Genomic DNA, 9,762 nt, shown 5'->3' with positions numbered 1-9,762 from the left:
ATTTAAGTCATTTAGCAGACGCTCTTATCCAGAGTGACTTACAAATTGGTGCTTTCACCTTATGACATCCAGTGGAACAGCCACTTTACAATAGTGCATCTAGGTCTTTTAAGGGGGGAGGGGAGAAGGATTACTTTATCCTATCCTAGGTATTCCTTAAAGAGGTGGGGTTTCAGGTGTCTCCGGAAGGTGGTGATTGACTCCGCTGTCCTGGCGTCGTGAGGGAGTTTGTTCCACCATTGGGGGGCCAGAGCAGCGAACAGTTTTGACTGGGCTGAGCGGGAACTGTACTTCCTCAGTGGTAGGGAGGCGAGCAGGCCAGAGGTGGATGAACGCAGTGCCCTTGTTTGGGTGTAGGGCCTGATCAGAGCCTGGAGGTAGTGAGGTGCCGTTCCCCTCACAGCTCCGTAGGCAAGCACCATGGTCTTGTAGCGGATGCGAGCTTCAACTGGAAGCCAGTGGAGAGAGCGGAGGAGCGGGGTGACGTGAGAGAACTTGGGAAGGTTGAACACCAGACGGGCTGCGGCGTTCTGGATGAGTTGTAGGGGTTTAATGGCACAGGCAGGGAGCCCAGCCAACAGCGAGTTGCAGTAATCCAGACGGGAGATGACAAGTGCCTGGATTAGGACCTGCGCCGCTTCCTGTGTGAGGCAGGGTCGTACTCTGCGGATGTTGTAGAGCATGAACCTACAGGAACGGGCCACCGCCTTGATGTTATTTGAGAACGACAGGGTGTTGTCCAGGATCACGCCAAGGTTCTTAGCGCTCTGGGACGAGGACACAATGGAGTTGTCAACCGTGATGGCGAGATCATGGAACGGGCAGTCCTTCCCGGGAGGAAGAGCAGCTCCGTCTTGCCGAGGTTCAGCTTGAGGTGATGATCCGTCATCCACACTGATATGTCTGCCAGACATGCAGAGATGCGATTCGCCACCTGGTCGTCAGAAGGGGGAAAGGAGAAGATTAATTGTGTGTCGTCTGCATAGCAATGATAGGAGAGACCATGTGAGGTTATGACAGAGCCAAGTGACTTGGTGTATAGCGAGAATAGGAGAGGGCCTAGAACAGAGCCCTGGGGACACCAGTGGTGAGAGCACGTGGTGAGGAGACGGATTCTCGCCACGCCACCTGGTAGGAGCGACCTGTCAGGTAGGACGCAATCCAAGCGTGGGCCGCGCCGGAGATGCCCAACTCGGAGAGGGTGGAGAGGAGGATCTGATGGTTCACAGAATCGAAGGCAGCCGATAGGTCTAGAAGGATGAGAGCAGAGGAGAGAGAGTTAGCTTTAGCAGTGCGGAGCGCTCCGTGATACAGAGAAGAGCAGTCTCAGTTGAATGACTAGTCTTGAAACCTGACTGATTTGGATCAAGAAGGTCATTCTGAGAGAGATAGCGGGAGAGCTGGCCAAGGACGGCACGTTCAAGAGTTTTGGAGAGAAAAGAAAGAAGGGATACTGGTCTTTTTCAGTAGTTGTTGAAGACATCGGAGGGATCGAGGTGAGGTAGGTTTTTGGTCTGGAGAAGGGGAGGGGATGCAACAGGTTGTTGGGCTCGCTCTCATTGAAGACGGGAGGGACACAGGGTAGGGCAGTGTGAGCAGAACAGCGGACTCAAACGGGATGAGTTGATGATCTGCAGAGGTGAGGTAAGGGAGAAGGTCACCGGAGATGGTCTGGAGAAGAGAGGAGGGGATAGGGTCAAGCGGGCAGGTTGTTGGGCGGCCGAATTTCAAAGACGTGAGATGTCATCTGGAGAGAGAGGGGAGAAAGAGGTCAGAGCACAGGGTAGGGCAGTGTGAGCAGAACCAGCGGTGTCGTTTGACTTAGCAAACGAGGATCGGATGTCTGTGAGCCTTCTTTTCAAAATGGTTGACGGAGCTCAGGGTGAGGGATGCTGAGCCGTGGAGGATGGGGACATAGAGAGTCAAAGGATGCAGAAAGGGAGGAGAGGGGAGGGGGAGGAGGCAGAATCAGGAGATAGGTTGGAGAAGGTTTGAGCAGAGGGAAGAGAGGGAGAAGGTGGGAAAGAGCTTCCTAGGGTTGGGAGGCAGAGGGGGCAGTGTGGGAAGTGTTGGATGAGAGCAGAGGAGGAAAAGGAGGGGGAGGAGGAGACGTGGGAGGACGGAGGGGAGGTTAAAGTCGCCCAGAACTGTGAGAGGTGAGCCGTCCTCAGGAAAGGAGCTTATCAAGGCATCAAGGATGAGGAGAAGGTGGCAAAGATAGGATGTTAAGGTCCTGGGGCATGGAATTCAAAGGAGGCGATAGACAGATGGGTAAGGGGAGAAAGAGAGAATGACCACTTGGGACATCACCTACAGAGAGATGAACCTGGAGAAGAGTCCCTAAGCAAGCTGGTCCTGAGGCCCCAGGACAGCAGCACAATGACTCATGAAAAACAAAAAGATAATTACTTGAGTGGAAAGAATTAACAAAAGAACAGAGCAAACTAGAATGTTATTTGTCCCTAAACAGAGAGTACAGCAGAATACCTGACCACTGTGACTGACCCAAAATGAAGGAAAAATTTGACTATGTAGACTCAGTGAGCAGAGCCTTGCTATTGAGAAAGGATGCCAGGTCTGACATGGAAAGAGAAGACAGGCTATGTGCTCACTGCCCATAAAATGAGGTGGAAACTGAGCTGCACTTCCTAACCTCCTGCCCAATGTATGACCATATTAGAGCTATTTCCCTCAGATTACACAGATCCACAAAGAATTCGTTTCAATTTTGATAAACTCCCATATCTACTGGGTGAAATTACACAGTGTTCCATCACAGCAGCAAGATTTGTGACCTGTTGCCACGAGAAAAGGGCAACCAGTGAAGAACAAACACCATTGTACATACAACCCATATTTATGCTTATTTATTTTCCCTTTTGTACTTTTACTATTTGCACAACATTACATCACATATGACATTTGAAATGTCTTTATTCTTTTGTAACTTCTGGGTAATGTTCACTGTTACTTTTATTGTTTATTTCACTTTTGTTTATAATCTATTTTACTTGCTTTAGCAATGTTAACATAGCAGCCAATAAAGCCCCCAAATTAATGAAATTAAAATAGAATTGAAATTGAGAGAGAGAATAAAACAAAGAGATTGAGGACGAGCAAATCATAGAAATGGAGTCCGTCTTCAACTTTTCTAAGAGGCCTTCCCATGCCAATAAAGAAGGATTGGATGGAATGAGCAGGATTAAAAAAAGGTAGAGACTATTGAACCAATAGATTGAGATCCTGATTGGCTGAGAATAAAACAGAGAGATTGGAGGACGAGACATCCCTAATCACTTAGAGCTGGACACAGACGGACGACGTGAGTAATTTAAATTCTCCCTCCCGTGTCCTGGTCAGGTGGGAGGCTGGCCTCATCACCAATAGATAGTCAGTTACTGTCTGTTCCTCTTCTGAACAGTCGTGGCTCATCACCAATTTTTCCCAAAGTCAAGGCCTCAACATACTGTAACAGTAGAAGGCCTCATCACCAACAATAGTCAGTTACTTCATTAACCAGCCTGAAAATAGTCTTACTTTCCAACAGTTTGATAGATAGTCAGTTTGTCTGTTCTAAACTAGAATATAATAGGAATGATAGTCAGAGTTAAGAGGCCTCATAGTCAGTTACCTCTGTTCAGGCTGGTTATAGACTGTCTGTTCCTCTTCTGAACAGTCGCTGGCCTCATCACCAATAGATAGTCAGTTACTGTCTGTTCCTCTTCTGAACAGTAGGCTGGCCTCATCACCAATAGATAGTCAGTTACTGTCTGTTCCTCTTCTGAACAGTCGGCTGGCCTTCACCAATAGATAGTCAGTTACTGTCTGTTCCTCTTCTGAACAGTTCAACCAATAGATAGTCAGTTACTGTCTGTTCCTCTTCTGAACAGTAGGCTGGTTATAATAGATAGTCAGACTGTCAACATTCAACCAATATTGCTATAGCAACAGACAACAGACAACCCACATATTGCTAACAGTAACAGACAACAGACAACCCACATATTGCTATAGCAACAGAAAACAGACAACCAACATATTGTATATGACAACCTGAGGAATTGATTGTCAACTTTTAGTTTGTACTCTACAGCTGTCCCTAGCACTGGCTGGTTATAACAAACAGACAGACTGTCAAACAGCTTCAACCTAATGGACTGTTATATACCTCCTCAGGCTTGGTTGTAACAGAAACAGCTGTCCCTCACTGATTGGTTGTAGACTGTAGCAAACAGCTCCCTCCTAGCACTGGCTGGACTCAACAAACAGCTGTCCCTAGCACTGATTGGTTGATAGACAACAGCTGTCCTAGCAACTAGACAAAACAGCTGTCAGCACTGATTGGTTGTAGAAACAGCTGTCCCTAGCACTGATTGGATGTAGACAACAAACAGCTGTCCCCAGCACTGATTGGTTGTAGACTGTAGCAAACAGCTGTCCCTAGCACTGATTGGTTGTAGACTCTAACAAACAGCTGTCCCTAACTGATTGGATGTAGACTCTACAAACAGCTTCCCAGCCCTGTAGACTGTCCCTGCACTGATTGTTGTAGACTCTAACAAACAGCTATCCCTAGCACTGATTGGCTGTAGACTCTAACAAACAGCTGTCCCTAGCACTGATTGGAGACTTATAGGCAAACTCCCTAGCAGGATTGGTTGTGTAGAAACAGCTGTCCCTAGCACTGATTGGCTGTAGACTCCTAACAAACAGCTGTCCCTAGCAGTGATTGGTTGTAGACTCTAGCAAACAGCTGTCCCTAGCAGTGATTGGTTGTAGACTTATAAACAGCTGTCCCTCACTGATTGGCTGTAGACTCTCTAACAAACAGCTGTCCCTAGCACTGATTGGTTGTAGACTCTAGCAAACAGCTGTCCCTAGCAGTGATTGGTTGTAGACTGTAGCAAACAGCTGTCCCTAGCACTGATTGGTTAGACTAGAGCACTGATTGGTTGTAGACTCTAACAAACAGCTGTCCCTAGCACTGATTGGTTGTAGACTGTAGCAAACAGCTGTCCCTAGCACTGATTGGTTGTAGACTCTAACAAACAGCTGTCCCTAGCACTGATTGGTTGTAGACTCTAACAAACAGCTGTCCCTAGCACTGATTGGTTGTAGACTCTAACAAACAAAACGAGATGCTCCAAACAAAGAGGTCACCTTAACCAGATATCCTCCTTTGGACTGATTAGATCTAGACGCTAGGGACGTGGTTGAGAGGAACAGAGGACCGTGCACAGGGCTTTGACCCCCTCCCCGGACCTTCAGAGCATCTCGTTTTCAAACAGACTCTGGCCTTCAACCCGGACTTTGCTTTTTGAAAATTCTGTCAGATGAACTCCACGACAAGAAGTATATACTTTACACAGTGGGCCGTGTCCCAAAAAAAAACCCATAGGCTGGTGCATATATGTACTAATCTCCTTTGCAGGTATGTTATGCTGGCGCAAACTGGCTGAGTAGGGCCGAGTAGATTTTTTCCCAAATTCAACATACTGTACATGCGTCACATTAACCAGCCTGAAAATAGCTACTTTCCAATTTGATTAATTTCTCTAACTCCGAATGGAATGGAGTTATAGACCTCCTCAGGCTGGTTATAGACCTCCTCAGGCTGGTTACAGACTGTCACATTCAACCTAATGGAGTTATAGACCTCCTCAGGCTGGTTATAGACCTTCAACCTAATGGCTGGTTATAGACAGACTGTCACATTCAACCTAATGGAGTTATAGACCTCCTCAGGCTGGTTATAGACAGACTGTCACATTCAACCTAATGGAGTTATAGACCTCCTCAGGCTGGTTATAGACAGACTGTCACATTCAACCTAATGGAGTTATACTGGTTATAGACAGACTATCACATTCAACCTAATGGAGAGTATAGACCTCCTCAGGCTGGTTATAGACCTCCTCAGGCTGGTTATAGACCTCCTCAGGCTGGTTATAGACAGACTATCACATTGGAGTTATAGACCTGGTTATAGACCTCCTCAGGCTGGTTATAGGATAGACCTCCTCAGGTTGGTTATAGACAGACTGTCACATTCAACCTAATGGAGTTATAGACCTCCTCAGGCTGGTTATAGACAGACTATCACATTCAATCTAATGTAGATATAGACCTATTCAGGCTGGTTATAGACCTCCTCAGGCTGGTTATAGACCTCCTCAGGCTGGTTATAGACAGACTATCACATTAAACCTAATGGAGTTATAGGCCTATTCAGGCTGGTTATAGACCTATTCAGGCTGGTTATAGGCAGACTGTCACATTCAACCTAATGGAGCTATAGGCCTATTCAGGCTGGTTATAGACCTCCTCAGGCTGGTTATAGACAGAGTATCACATTCAACCTAATGGAGTTATAGACCACCTCAGGCTGGTTATAGACAGAGTATCACATTCAACCTAATGGAGCTATAGACCTATTCAGGCTGGTTATAGACCTCCTCAGGCTGGTTATAGACAGAGTATCACATTCAACCTAATGGATTCATAGACCTCCTCAGGCTGGTTATAGACCTCCTCAGGCTGGTTATAGACCTCCTCGTTTCCTGTTATCCCATTGATTTCAGTAGCCCGTCCCCATATCTAACTGATCAGCTGTTGTCAAACCTGAAAGCGGTATGACATCACGCTTTTTTAAAGTATACTAGATTTCTGAAACGTTGCATACTATTAAAACCGCGTACTATTTAGGATGCAAACAATGGGTATTTGGGACGTGGACATTTTTATTCTTTATTTTTTAGCTCTGAACTCAAAAAAGCACACAGAGAACACACCTGGTTTGGTTGCATCATCAACTCATCACAGAGAACACACCTGGTTTGGTTGCATCATCAACTCATCACAGAGAACACACCTGGTTTGGTTGCATCATCAACTCATCACAGAGAACACACCTGGTTTGGTTGCATCATCAACTCATCACAGAGAACACACCTGGTTTGGTTGCATCATCAACTCATCACAGAGAACACACCTGGTTTGGTTGCATCATCAACTCATCACAGAGAACACACCTGGTTTGGTTGCATCATCAACTCATCACAGAGAACACACCTGGTTTGGTTGCATCATCAACTCATCACAGAGAACACACCTGGTTTGGTTGCATCATCAACTCATCACAGAGAACACACCTGGTTTGGTTGCATCATCAACTCATCACAGAGAACACACCTGGCTTGGTTGCATCATCAACTCATCACAGAGAACACACCTGGTTTGGTTGCATCATCAACTCATCACAGAGAACACACCTGGTTTGGTTGCATCATCAACTCATCACAGAGAACACACCTGGTTTGGTTGCATTAACAACTCATCACAGAGAACACACCTGGTTTGGTTGCATCATCAACAAATCACAGAGAACACACCTGGTTTGGTTGCATCATCAACTCATCACAGAGAACACACCTGGTTTGGTTGCATCATCAACTCATCACAGAGAACACACCTGGTTTGGTTGCATCATCAACTCATCACAGAGAACACACCTGGTTTGGTTGCATCATCAACTCATCACAGAGAACACACCTGGTTTGGTTGCATCATCAACTCATCACAGAGAACACACCTGGTTTGGTTGCATCATCAACTCATCACAGAGAACACACCTGGTTTGGTTGCATCATCAACTCATCACAGAGAACACACCTGGTTTGGTTGTCACCTGTAAACAACTCCCTATATACAACAGTTCAACATATGGAGCAACAAAGCCTCCTTCACTCACGCTGCCAAGCTTACCCTAGTAAAACTGACTATCCTACCGATCCTCGACTTCGGCGATGTCATCTACAAAATGGCTTCCAACACTCTTCTCAGGAAACTGGATGCAGTTTATCACAGTGCCATCCGTTTTGTCACTAAAGCACCTTATACTACCCACCACTGCGACTTGTATGCTCTAGTCGGCTGGCCCTCGCTACATATTCGTCGCCAGACCCACTGGCTCCAGGTCATCTACAAGGCCATGCTAGGCAAAGCTCCGCCTTATCTCAGCTCACTGGTCACGATGGCAACACCCATCCGTAGCACGCGCTCCAGCAGGTGTATCTCATTGAGCATCCCCAAAGCCAACACCTCATTCGGCCGCCTTTCGTTCCAGTACTCTGCTGCCTGTGACTGGAACGATTTGCAAAAATCTCTGAAGTTGGAGACTTTTATCTCCCTCACCAACTTCAAACATCAGCTATCTGAGCAGCTAACCGATCGCTGCAGCTGTACATAATCTATTGGTAAATAGCCCACCCATTTTCACCTACCTCATCCCCACAGTTTTTATTTATTTACCTTTCTGCTCTTTTGCACACAAATATCTCTACCTGTACATGATCATCTGATCATTTATCACTCCAGTGTTAATCTGCAATATTGTAATTATTCGCCTACCCCCTCATGCCTTTTGCACACATTGTATATAGACTCCCCTTTTTTTTCTCTACTGTGTTATTGACTTGTTAATTGTTTTACTCCATGTGTAACTCTGTGTTGTCTGTTCACTCTGCTATGCTTTATCTTGGCCAGGTCGCAGTTGCAAATGAGAACCTGTTCTCAACTAGCCTACCTGGTTAAATAAAGGTGTTCTCAACTAGCCTACCTGGTTAAATAAAGGTGTTCTCAACTAGCCTACCTGGTTAAATAAAGGTGTTCTCAACTAGCCTACCTGGTTAAATAAAGGTGTTCTCAACTAGCCTACCTGGTTAAATAAAGGTGTTCTCAACTAGCCTACCTGGTTAAATAAAGGTGTTCTCAACTAGCCTACCTGGTTAAATAAAGGTGTTCTCAACTAGCCTACCTGGTTAAATAAAGGTGTTCTCAACTAGCCTACCCGGTTAAATAAAGGTGTTCTCAACTAGTCTACCTGGTTAAATAAAGGTGTTCTCAACTAGCCTACCTGGTTAAATAAAGGTGTTCTCAACTAGCCTACCTGGTTAAATAAAGGTGTTCTCAACTAGTCTACCTGGTTAAATAAAGGTGTTCTCAACTAGCCTACCTGGTTAAATAAAGGTGTTCTCAACTAGCCTACCTGGTTAAATAAAGGTGTTCTCAACTAGCCTACCTGGTTAAATAAAGGTGTTCTCAACTAGCCTACCTGGTTAAATAAAGGTGTTCTCAACTAGCCTACCTGGTTAAATAAAGGTGAAATAAATAAAAATAAATAATAGGTCTCTTCTTCTTCTGTGTTTTTTTGAGGGTGCAGTCGGTGCTGTAGGATCCAGTGTGATTGGTGGAGACACAGCCCTGGAGCTGTTAGCATAATGAGCAGCTGTGTGGCCCTACTTCATCACACACACACACACACACACACACACACACAGGCATGCAGACACACACACACAGGCACACACACACACACACACACACACACACACACACACACACACACACACACACACACACACACACACACACACACACACACACACACACACACACAGGCATGCAGGCACACACACACAGGCATGCAGGCACACACACACACACACACACACACACACACACACACACACACACACACACACAGGCATGCAGACACACACACACACACACACAGGCATGCAGACACACACACACACACACACAGGCATGCAGACACACACACATACACACACACACACACACAGGAAATGTAGTCTCTGAAAACAATTAAAGTAGTTGACGACGTTCCACGTCTCAAAGTCCTGGAAAACTTCAAATCGTATATCTGGTTTAAATACATCTTTATCATCTATTTGTCAAACG

The sequence above is a fragment of the Oncorhynchus nerka genome, unplaced genomic scaffold (assembly GCF_034236695.1).
Source record: "Oncorhynchus nerka isolate Pitt River unplaced genomic scaffold, Oner_Uvic_2.0 unplaced_scaffold_1157, whole genome shotgun sequence".
In the NCBI taxonomy this organism is placed as follows: Eukaryota; Metazoa; Chordata; class Actinopteri; order Salmoniformes; family Salmonidae; genus Oncorhynchus; species Oncorhynchus nerka.
This window is presented reverse-complemented; position numbering follows the sequence as displayed.